The sequence below is a fragment of the Ambystoma mexicanum genome, chromosome 2q (genome assembly GCF_040938575.1).
Source record: "Ambystoma mexicanum isolate Mex_15411 chromosome 2q, UKY_AmexF1_1, whole genome shotgun sequence".
Classification (NCBI taxonomy): domain Eukaryota; kingdom Metazoa; phylum Chordata; class Amphibia; order Caudata; family Ambystomatidae; genus Ambystoma; species Ambystoma mexicanum.
Genome location: NC_090924.1, coordinates 1252925448 through 1252937777, shown reverse-complemented (window position 1 = coordinate 1252937777; position 12330 = coordinate 1252925448).

The following is a 12330-nucleotide window of genomic DNA, read 5'->3' as shown; positions in this document are numbered from 1 at the left end:
CACCGGTTCAGGCAACCCTTGGCACAATATATGGTATAGATTTCGTCCAAGATTCATGCGTTTCGAGCACCCACGCGTCTTGAAAATTCTGGATATAAATCAAAGGATCCTCAGTCTCTTTCATTTTTCGAGTCATTATAGCTCCCATATCAGAAGTGATTGGGTACAGCACTCGTAGCGCTTTCCACACTGCTGCTCTACAATTATTGAATGGTGCTCCATCATGGGTAGTGTTAATTATGGTTACTCCAGGGTACCCAGCCCACTTCCATGCATCGTCTGCTCTCTCACCCAGTATGGCGATCAGGAGACCTTTAATGTCCCCTATAGCCAACGTGACACCCCGTCATTTTCTCTAACTTGTGTATCCATTTCCCAGCTTCCGAAGTCAACATTGGAAGCTTGTTTTTCAAGTTCTCTCGATGCATGTGTGGCCATGGAACTGAAATGCGCAGTCTTCCCTCTCTTTCCCCATAGCTCTCCTGTCTACCACTGGGGTAGCATTCCTGCATCGCTGTCTTCCTGGCAATGTCCTCAATCTGTCTACATAGGCAGGTGCTGGCACCACCCTCTGACCGCGGGGTATTCCCTTCTTCGTGTGTCTCGTCCTCCATTTTCCCACCGGAGTCGGACGCTAATTGTTCCCAGTTCACACAACTCCTTACATCTTATTCATTCTTACTAATTTCTAGCCTATCTGGGGACAGTCCCCTGCTCCCACTACTTTGGGTGACATCCTCAGTGTCATACAGCTGAGTGCTTTCCAAGCGCTCATCCTCCCTTCCCTCTTGGGAAATTTGTTCCAGCCCAATTTCATTGTATATTTTATCAATCGTTTCCCCGATGCTTCTGGTTTCGAAGTCATCGTCAATGTTTGCCCCATTCGTGCCTGACATTGAATCATTTGCAGGGAAGAACTCTTCAATGTCTTCCCATTCTACAACAGGATTGGGTTTTTTAACTTCCCTCTCCAAATATGCAAGATCCCGTGCCCTCTGTCTACGCTTGCGTTCTATATCACCATCAACTTCCTTGCGCTTCCTCGCTTCTTCTCTAGTCTTATCTTCTTCTCTTCTTCTCTCATTTCTACGTTCAATTGCCCTTCTAACTTCCTCATCTTCCCTTCTCCTTATTCTCTTTTCACATACTCTTTGCTCTTCTTCCAACCTTTGCATGTTATGTCTGTACTGTGCATAGGCTACACATTGTTTGCGACTGAGCGGTTTTCCATGCTCTTCGCAATATAGCTGTTCTCGCCTCAGCCTATCTTTCATTTTTATTCTCTCATCCCTCATTTCTTTTTCTTTCTCTTTTTTCTTTCTCTGTGCCTCATCAGACTTCTCTCTCAGCCTTATATCATCACTTCCTTTACCATCAAGTTTCAGCAATATCTGTCCTCCAATCCATTCGTCTTTTGCGAATGCTATCTCATCAGTTCTGCCTTCGCTTCCCTTCCATTTCTTTCTCTCTCTTTCCTTAATGAGAGGTGCACAACTCTGTGCCTCGTCTTTCCTCTCCTCATCGTATCTCTCCTTGTCCCTCGGGACTGCGGAGGTAAGATTAATTTCCTGCTCCTTCTCCTTGATTTCGTCACTACTGTACGTAGGTGACTCATACACGGGGTTGCTGTACCCCATAGCTAACTTAAGCTCTCTTAACGGGTAGAGTCCCTCTGACTTACTCGCCTCGATCTCTGGCTCAGGCGGGGTTGGTGGTGCCATAAGTGTGTCACCCCCCTCCGTGCATATGTTTAGTATCCAATCTGCAGGAGGCTCTTCCTCCTTTGGCTGTTCAAACATTTTCAACAGTTCTAGAACAGCAAGACGTTTCTCTAGTGTCTTGCCTGTGTATGTGGCATGCAGACAAGTCATCATGTGCTGTAAAACAATTTAGATAAAGACCCGTTCTGTGACCACAGCATAAACATTTTGTGGGCGGTACCCTTAACCCACTCTGCGCTATACTTCTTAAGCTTAAGTGAGTGCTTGGGTAATTGCTTGCACAAATGGGCAAGTGGGGTAACCTCTTCCATTCTCAACTTTCGTTACCAACACTATTTTATGCAATTTTCACATTCAACAGTATGAGCGAGCACCAAATACACAAGCTCCAATCAAATCTTTCCCGCCAAAGTTCTATATCATCACTTTATTCATGAATATCAATTCATTGGTGATTCCCTCTTAGATACAGAATCGCGTAAAGCCCAAACTTCATTTCAAACAATCAATGATACAGTTCTTTACGTTTGACATATAACAGGACACGTATGACAGACATTTGACATACTAGACGGACACCAGCTGGACACAAATATACTTGCCTTCTAATCAATACCCCGACATGGGGTTTAAACAAACCCCATTAGTGCTGTGTTTAATCGTCACCGTAGCTTAATCGTCCCCTATTATGTGGGCTCTGAGTTCATGTGTCTTCTGACCGCTGTATTAAAGCGCAGGAACAAGGCGAATCCTCTTACTTTTTCTCTCGGGTGCCCTCCTGGTATCCTCTACTTTTTCCTCTCGGGTGTCCTCCCGGTAACCTACTTTTTATCTTGGGTGTCCTCCCGGTAACCAACTTTTTATCTCGGGTGTCTTCCCGGTAAACTACTTTTTATCTCGGCGTCCTCCCGGTAACCTACTTTTTATCTCGGATGTCCTCCCGGTAACCAACTTTTTAATCTATTATACTCAAGTCATTATCCCCTTATATATATACAGTCTTCTCTACTTCTGACTATTTTTATTTTTCTCCGCCACCCTCTGTTACCTTTCCCTTACTTGTTCTAATGCCTACAAGACATTTGCCAAAGTAATGAATTTATTGTTTCACTCACCGCTCGCAACTTTTCCTCTCTGGAATTTCGGGATCACTGCCTCTGCTTTTCCCGCTTCTTGCGGTTTTTTCGTCTGATCCGCTGCCCCTGGGAATGAGAAGGGTTATGTTTGGAAAGGCAGGTTCCTTCAGACCTACTGCAGATTTGATGGACTTACTTCTATCATTGTCCACGGGAAGCTTCTCAGTCTACTCAGCCGAATGGTGAAGGACTTGTGATATTGCCAAAGGCCTAGAGTTACTTTGTGCCATTGGTCTATAGGTGTCTTAGTAGTAATTAATCAATAGTTGATGGTCGAACCATTGTCACGCTACCAACTGTACCGGAGGGCGGAGCATCCTCTGACGGGCCCATAGGTCAGAGCTCACCCTCTAGTACCTGTAAGACAAGATAGCTGCACCATGCGAGGAATGGGGTGCAGGATTCACTTACTCCAACACACTTCAATAAGGACAACTCAATAGTTTGGCAAAGGGAAGTCCGTTTAATGACAAGTACAAAAAACGGGGAAACAAATGGTAATCATCAATGATGTGATCGCCTGTCTCGCTTCAACTCCCAAATTTTTCATTCAGACAGCAACTTTCATGCGCAAAATTCATCATCAGTTGACGTGCAAAACTCATGAGTTTGTCATGCAATTCTGTTGGTCGGAAAGGTAACTTACGTATTGGTGCTATAACTGTATATGGTAACAAAGCATGCAGATTGGATAGCTCTTATCGGGTGGGTCTCTATGCCCATCCCTCTGCACCACTCTTGATAGACATCACTACAACTACGACGCCTTATTGGTTCTACCAGCTATAAGACCCTAGATTTTTTGGTCCATTGTGATTGGGTGGGTTACACCCCTAGGCATAAATCTCCACTTTAATTAGCAGCATGCAGAATGGACACCTAGATGCGAAGTCCCCCACAATTCACCCTGCCTCCCTTCCATCAATCAGTACCTTTAGGGCTATGTGTCAATTAGTTGGCTAGGGATGGCCTCGAAACTGTAGTTCTTATAAGGAAAAGTTATGCATTCTCGGGTTCTGGGTGACATCAGACGTTGGTATTTCTTTGCCCTTGGCTGGTCACGTGTCTGTTCACCGTGAATCTGCTTAATTTTCCCTCTTATTCGTGTATTGGATTCTTCCATAGCCTCGCCACCTGCATGGGGCCTCCTTATCTCGATCTTCACTGGCTGGTAGCTATGGTCTGAATTTTCGATTCTTCAGAGTCGCCGCTCTCCTCCCTTCCTGGAGTTGGCCTTGAATTCCCAGGCATTGAGATGCTTCTTACTGAGTTTCGATTCCACTCTTTCCTTCGGTTTTGGCTGGAATATGAACCTTGGCCTTGTTAGCCCCTTGCAGCCTGGGCTTAATTCTGCTTTTACAAAATGGAGTCACACTTGTATAGCGTGCTTCATTGAAGTAGATATATACTTGGCGCATGCCGCTCTATTCTTCTACTAAGCATTGCAAGCAGTACCATTTTTCTTTGCTTCCTGCGTTCCAAGCCTATTCGCATGCATTCAGTTAGTCGCATATTTTCATCTCACTTCATGGTTACGTTTCTGTTTGCTAACATCGTTTCTTCTTATATGTCCATTACATCATTACTCTTTGTTTTTAGTCCTTGTGTGTCAGTTTTTTGTTTGTTGTTTGTGTTCATTTGTTGTCACCATCTGCCCTCCATTAAGGCTCTCTGGGTCTCTTCAGGGACTGTTTGTAAGTAATCCTCATTTCGTATCAGCTGCTGGTATGGTTGTCTCAGTGGGTACCTTGCAGCCCACGGTTGTCTGGTTATTGGTGCTTCAATAGGTATACATGCCCCTGTGATGGCTACTGGACAGAGCCCCAACGTGGTTCATTTGCTCCTTATATGTCACATACCTTGGCGAGTATGCTTCTGGTATTTCGAACTGGGTGGCTGGAGTGCAGGCCATATTTGGGACCTCCTTTACACAGGATTGCCTGGTGGATGTAAGAGTGCCAGTTTGGTGGTTAGAGTGTTTTTATTCTTTCGAGAGCCGTGGCATAAAAGTGGAGAGAGAGTGAGTTGCACAGATGTTGTGAGGGGGTCGGGACAGTGGTAGTGCATGATGGTTTGGTGAATTCGGTGATGGTTTTGTGAAGTTCTTTGCTAGGGTTTTTGCAGTTTAGGATTCGGGAGTTGTAGTGGGCTTTTTTTGCTTTCCGAATTTCGGCCTTGTACTGATGAAGGTGCCGGGCCAAGTTGGCTCTGCTCTCTTGGGTTTTGTCTTTCCTCCATTTGCATTCTAGGTATTTATATAGTTGTTTAGTGGTCTTCATATCAGGGATATCAAGGGATAGTTTAACAAGGAGTGATTCTCAGGAAGGAATGGAAGGTTGGTTGTCGATGATTGAGGCGTGGAAGTAAGACTTGTAGACGAATGCTATCCCCCCTCCTCTAGAGTGACGGTTCAGTGGGATGAGGGAGTAGACAGAGGGAGGCTTCATTGACGATAGGGGCGAAGTGGTCAGAGTACCAAGTTTTGGTGATGAAAACCAGGTCTGGTTTGTCAGGGCGAGGAGGTCAAAGATGCTGTGTCTGTTTTTTGCTATGGATTGGGCATTAAATAGGATGCAATTCATTTCGGTAGGTGAGGCTGGTGTCGGAGCTGCAGCGATGGGGTTGGTGGGGAGAGGATGGAAACTGGAGAGCGAGAGTTGTGCGGTGGTTGATGATCGATGGGAAAAGTGGGCGAGCAGAAAAGTTAGGGAATATGGCGGATTTCGTGTGGGAGTGGATGGATGCGTGTGTTCGGGTCATTGGGTTTGGCATGGGGGATTTGAAGGTGGGGTGTGGGGGTTAAGGAGTTTCGGTTGAGGTCGGTGAGAAATCGAGGCAGAGGGGTTTCAGGAAGGGTGAAGCAAGGGGGGATGGTGGTGATTGGGGGAATGAGGTGGTGGGTCGCGACAGGGGAGGCGATGAGTGCTGAGAGAATGAGGGGGACCAGGAAGATTTCCTCTTTAGTGTCTGTGTTGCGAGTTCAATGATTTCCTCATTGAAGTCTGATACTAATGATGGGGGTCTATATACTACAATGATATTAATGCAGGTATTATTGGTTGGAGAATGTTTGAGATGCAATATTTCACATCCTTGGCATACCATTGTAGAAAGAAACAGATGCATACTATCTCTTGCAATAATAGCAACCCCCTCCAAGCCCTTGATCTCTGTTTTTACAATAAATTGTAAATACCTCAGTGCTGATAGTGGGTCCACATGTTTCCTCTAGCCATGTTTCTGTTAGGCAAAGAATGTCAAGGTTTTCCTCGATGATATATTCGTAATGCATTTTGCATGTTTATTTAGTGACCTCGTGTTTAGCAAGCTCAATTCAATCTCTGGGCTATTAGGTACTCCGTTTTTTTTGTCAGTTCACCTTTTCCTTCATTTACCTGCTCCTTAGTTCTTGTGGCCTTTTCTTGTGGTTTGATTTAATTAGTGGTTAGTTCTACAGATCATTTTCAACCTGCTGCATTTTTCTTCAGCTGGTCAGTTGTATCCCCCTCTGCCTTAACCAGTACTTGCTCAATTGAGTGGGGCATTATAGAACTTAAGTTATTAGCGGTACTAAGTCAACCTTTTCAAGTTGTAAGGATTGGATACAGTGTTGTATTTTGATCAGGCGTGTTAGCCTTTCAATATCCGTTACAAGTTTCATATTTTTTAAGTAGCCCATTACTTACCAATAAAAGCGAGGACTGGCGCAGACCGGCTTGCCTCTGAACTAATGGTGCTGAAGCATCTGACGTTTAAGAATATAGGCAGCAAGTGTTCTTGGGAGCTGTAGTTCCAGTTAGCAGAGCGTAATTAACAAAGTCAATTTGCAATTATTTTCCATTACAGGTCCCCAGCGCATACAATACTAGACAATACTGATCTGTTACAGTAATCCTACTGCTGTGATCTTATAATAAATGTCTCATTTTGTCTATAGCTTCCCCATTCATTCAATCTGATTTCTCAAAATGCACAATCAAATCTTGCAGTATGTATTCGCTTGCTTTAAACAAACATGAGCCAACACAATCATAAAGGTAAAACTAGCAGAGTGAAGAGATATACCTCCTTTGCCTTTTGTGCCAAAGGAAGCTATATTCCGACGAATAATAGCAGTAAAACAAAAGGAATGTCTGATAAAGGTCCTATATAAATATATAATTTAATCAAACTTTAATCAAACACACCTATGCAATACTAACTGTAAAAGGAATCAAAGTGACATAACCAGTCTCTAAGGCTCAAGAGTGGAAGGTTGCAGTTATTAACATCTTGTTCCAATTCTTGGGAGTTCAGTCTTTGAGCTATTGTGCGAGTGGTATAAACCAATTTCAAGTGTAGCCAGTCATGTTGATCAAAGTAGTGAGCTGGCATTGAGCTGGATCAAATGAAGGGGCTCAGAGAGGTTCCGAAGGCAAGGTTCAAGCAATGCAGATTGGAACACTCAAAAGGATCTGTTTGGGGGCAAGCTTGTTCATGTTGTGTGGTAACATCTGGGTGGGATCAGTGAGTTAACACTCCCATGGTTCGGGATGAAGGTTGCCAACCATTCAAACTGATGATCCTGAGGCTCCAGTGTGGGGTTTGATGAAGCAACATGTTCAAGGTCAACTTGAGTAGAGTCATTTGTGTAACTGTTGGTTCAAGTCACCAAGTGACACTACTGGTGCTTTAATCGGGGTCCGACGATACACAGTTGATTTGCGCCACGCAGGTGACAGGCTCTGTGAGGCATGATGCAGCATCACTGGTTGAAGTCACAAGCACACTTGCTCTAAGTGTTCAGTTGAGTGATATGATATGATAAGATAGGATAGTTTATTTGTATAGCGCCTATGCACAATGTGTTTCGAAGCACTTCAAGACAAGGGAAAATACAGGCCATGAACATTAAGATGCCAAAGGCAGCAACATCAGATTCTGTGGTTTGAGATACCATGAACACAGTTTGAAAGCAGTAAGACTGGTTCTTTGAGATGAACACATGGAACCTGGCTATCTTTACTCTCAGGGTGCAGCGAATACCAACCCTGATCTTCAGGTCTTTTTTCTAGGGCTCCCAAACACCAGGGTGGTCCTAGGTACTATTATAGCTAGAAGAGAAGCAGGCCCTGTCCCAACAGCAGTTCCCCCCCACTGGTCCCTGGCCCTCACTGGTGAAGTGATTTGAAAACATCAACTCTCACAACAGAGGTCCAATTAATTCTTTCTTAAGTGTTTGTCCAAATGTGAATCAAAGAAGGAGCCGGGCACCTTCATTTAGAGGCAAAAGTCAACCAATGATTGAACTAAAGCTATCCTGCTTTAGGTGTAAAATCCCTGTTCCTGGAAAAAGTGGACTTTGCCCCTTTGACATCACACCCAAAGTGATGTGTGCTACTGAAAGTGGAGGTGACAGGAAGAAAAAATAGAGGCAGAATGAAACAAGATGGTGGAATCTTACTCCAGATCTTAAGAGCTCCTGCTGTCTACACTAACTCCATCCATTCCATTCTCAATAGAATGAAAGTCCTTGATATGAAGCACCCTGGTCTGAGGCTACATCTGTTACAAATGGATCTACCCTTTGACTACTCAGGACAGCATCCTTTGGATTGGCTGTATCTCTGGTGTAGACCAAGAGTCAAATGGGGTAATCGAAGAAAAATAGAAAAGTAGTCCAAAAGAAGAAAAAAGGCAGCTATGTTACACAGTCGACTGGGGAAAACAAACAGTTTTGTGGCCCTGTAATACATTCTGAACTCTGCTCAGAAGGTCTGCAATATGTATACAAGAAAATCTCATATTAGCTTAATTTATCAATCGTTACAACTTTGGGGATGTACTAATACATAATTGGTGGGCCGGCACAGGACCCCTATAGGTTCATGTATATTACATGTCCTGATTGGATAAAAAACATTCCCTGTAACATCACCCTCAACACCCCTTCATTATGTCATGACCCTTAACCATCCCTCCCCTCAATTACATCATTATCTGCTGACCTGCAGAAACTCTGGCATGCCATTGGTTGGCATCCACTAAGGTAGATGGTGATAAATCCCTCAATGCAGATTGAAACCTTTTGTTGGAGACAGCACAAGGCACAGCATTCCACCAAATCTGCAAGTGTCAGCAAAACTTACATTCTACTGTGAACTGTGGCCTTTCAAACAACTCAAACATGGCTTCTGTCTAGTCTGCCCTGTGCCTAGTAAGCTATGGCACACTGTTATTCATTAATATACCTAACCCTTAAACTCCTTACACTTCTAAGTTATGTTTAAACAAAATATACAAATATTGCTATTGCTGCACGTGTACTTTTCAATATAGCTGCTGTGTGTTTCTGTCCCTAGTTCCCTAGTTAAAAGACATATGCGTTCTGTGTTTTCGCGTGTGTTCTTTCCTGCGCAGTGCCATATTCCCTAACGTGTGGTGCACTATGTTTAAAATAGGTGTGATGTGCGTGCATCGTGTGTTGTGTCATCACGCTTCACATTACTTTTGGCATTACTGTGTTACTTCTTTATCTTGTACGTGTGACTTCGTGTGAGCGTTGGATTTGCATATTCACACTGGGGAGGGTAATACCTGTCCTCACAAATGTAATATATATATGTAATCCACAAAGCTACAGTCCTGCTAGCAGTAGCAAGTGTAGCCTGTCTGGGTGAGACAATACATAATACTTTCACAGCTGAGCTGGGCTCAAATGGCTGACATGTGTGATATTAAATCACTGTGGCAGATATAGTTATGCGAGATACCATCCTACATATTCAAACTCATGTCTTGGTTATATGTAAAGTAGCATCTGCCACAGGACATACACTCATAATTCTAGAGTTTTCATACAGGGGTGCATATCTTAAAGGCAGCTCCAGTGCTACATATACGCGGTTGTCACTGCAGCTGCCAAATTAACATGTGTGTCCTCTGAACCAGTTCTGTGACACTAGTAAAGAAGGCTCTGCAGATCAGAATACTGATGCAGCAGGACACATGTACACACTCAGCTTTTAGCATGAAGCATATTTAAGCAGAATCAGATCAGATTTCCCTTTGAGAGATAGAATTAATGACATAATTTTATCAATTAATAAAAAATAATAAAGCCCCTGCTTCTACACCCTTGCCAGACGGCAATTCCTCACATTCATAAAGCTTGATGAGAGCTTGATGATAGGGTCCTGTGCCAGAATATAGGGTGGTGGGGCCCCCTTCACCACATGGTTTGCAAGGGGCTCCCTCTATGCCACAGTGTCAAAGAGGGGAACACCATCAAAATACTTCAATAACTTATATGATCACATTCATAAATAAATACATAAATGCAGAGGAAAGTGTAGGCTCGTGTGAGCAGACTCAATTTGTGCCATTACAAAGGGTGTTTGATTAAAAAAATACAAACATCATGTGTAGTCCCACTTTTGGAAAATACGTGTGTGCAATCTGTGCTGTGTGTACATGATCTGCAGTCTCATATTGCAATTTCGGTCATAAATGGGTTTCATGTGATAATATCCCCTCGAAAATATCGCCATACAAAAATATCGCCATATTTTTTCAGCGATATTAAGGCATGGAACCTGTTGAGGACACCCCCGCAACCCCTACATTGTTTTTAAAGGAAAGGAGGACACCCCCGCAACCTCTGCTCCCAAAAACCCCCAAAATGATCCCCCCCTAAAATATCGCCCATGGTCTTTCCAGATGACCATATATATGCAATATCTTTGGTGGGGATAATATGTAGTGATACCCATAAATTTAGGTCTATCAATATTTATTTTATTTTTAATGTATTGGGTATTTATAATGTGCCCATAAACAAAGTGTTTTGAAGTGCAAAAAGACAAGAGGAGGGCACAGGGAGGACCAACAAACGGTCCTACTAGGCCTTGTGGCATTCAAATTGTCCAAGAGCAGTAACAAGAAGTGCAGGGGAGCGGGCAGGGGGGTGCTTGTCGGGGCAAAAGGGCCCATTAGAAAACGAGTGCCAGGGGAGGCCAGGTGGACAGAGTGAGGGGAATGTAGCAAGTGTAGGGGACGGAAGGTCCATGAGCTAAGGGCGAGGTTAGGGGCTGGAAGGGCTTAAGGGTGCAGGCCCAGCCAGACTAGTGTGGGGGAGGGTGCCCAGAAGGACAAGTGCAGGTTGAGGGGGGAGGCAGGGGAGACCAAATACAGGTTGGACTGGATGAGGGGGGCCTGGTGCCCTGTAAGAATCTGAAGGAACCAGGCAGCCAGTCAAGCAGCAGACCGGGACATTAGCAGGGTAGGGGAGAGGGATCCAGCTCAAGTCCGAGAGGAGCAGGGAGGCCCTTCTAGAGGGAGGCACCTGTGGAGGAGCAAGATCTACCCCCACTCTCTGCTCGGAAAAGCATCTGATCTGCAGAGAGTTAGAGCTAGAAGTCTGAAGGTACTTAGGCAGAGAGAGTTGGGTTCAGCAGGGTCCCAGGCCCCAGAAAGCCTTGTGTAAAATGCAGACGGTCTTGAACTTGATCTTTGCAGCAACCAGGAGCCAATGGACAGATATTAGGAATGGAGAGTTGCATTCCCTGGGCTTGAGACCAAGAATAGGTCTTGCAGTCCTGTTCTGGATTAGTTGAAGCGGCGTAGGAAGGAGTTAGGCAGATTGAGGAAGAGGCTGTTGTCCAGACTTAAGAGGACAAGTGCTCTGAAGACATTGAGTTTCTGGGGGAAGGTGAGGAGAGGGAGAATGCCTCTGAGTAGGTGAGTAGGTGCAGCTGAATGTGGGCCTTCTTGGCAAGGTCTGTGAAGTGAGGAGAGAAGGAGAGAGTGGGTCGAAGATGACACCAGGTTTTTTGGCCTTACAGGAGGATGAGCGGAGGACGGAGCCCTGAGGGACACCACAGGAGTGAGATGGAGGAGAGAAGAGGCCACAGTTGAACCTGGTAAGGTCATTGAGAGCGGAAGGTGCTCAACCAGTCCAGAGCCATGTCTATGATGCCATAGAGCCCATTTATAAGGTTGGCATGATTGATTAATCAAAGGCATATCAAAGGCAGAGGAAACTTATGCTAAGTTGTTTATGCCACTGTGTAGCAGTCCCTAACTCCTAGTGGAGCCACTTGAGTACCTTGTGCCTAGCCCACACGTAATTGTATCTAGCATTTTGTTAGCATGTAATTATTATTCCTCAATCTCGCCCATAGCTGTTATTATGAGCCTTGCCCAACATACCCACCAGTACGGAATAGTGCATCTCGAACTTCCAATGTATCCACTTTATGTACCGCTCTGCACATCTTTTATGTTCCTGGCTAAAAAACTCACCTATTAGACTCTCATGGAAATAGTTCTTACCCGCCTTAATCACCCACTGCTTGATAACTGCATGAAACGAGCCTAGTGACTCATAGCCTAAAAACTGTATATTATTTGCCAAATGACCTGTATTTGATACTTACACACTACCTGCCCTATTGCCCATTGCTGGGCAACTGTAGTGTGCCTACCCTAGTAAC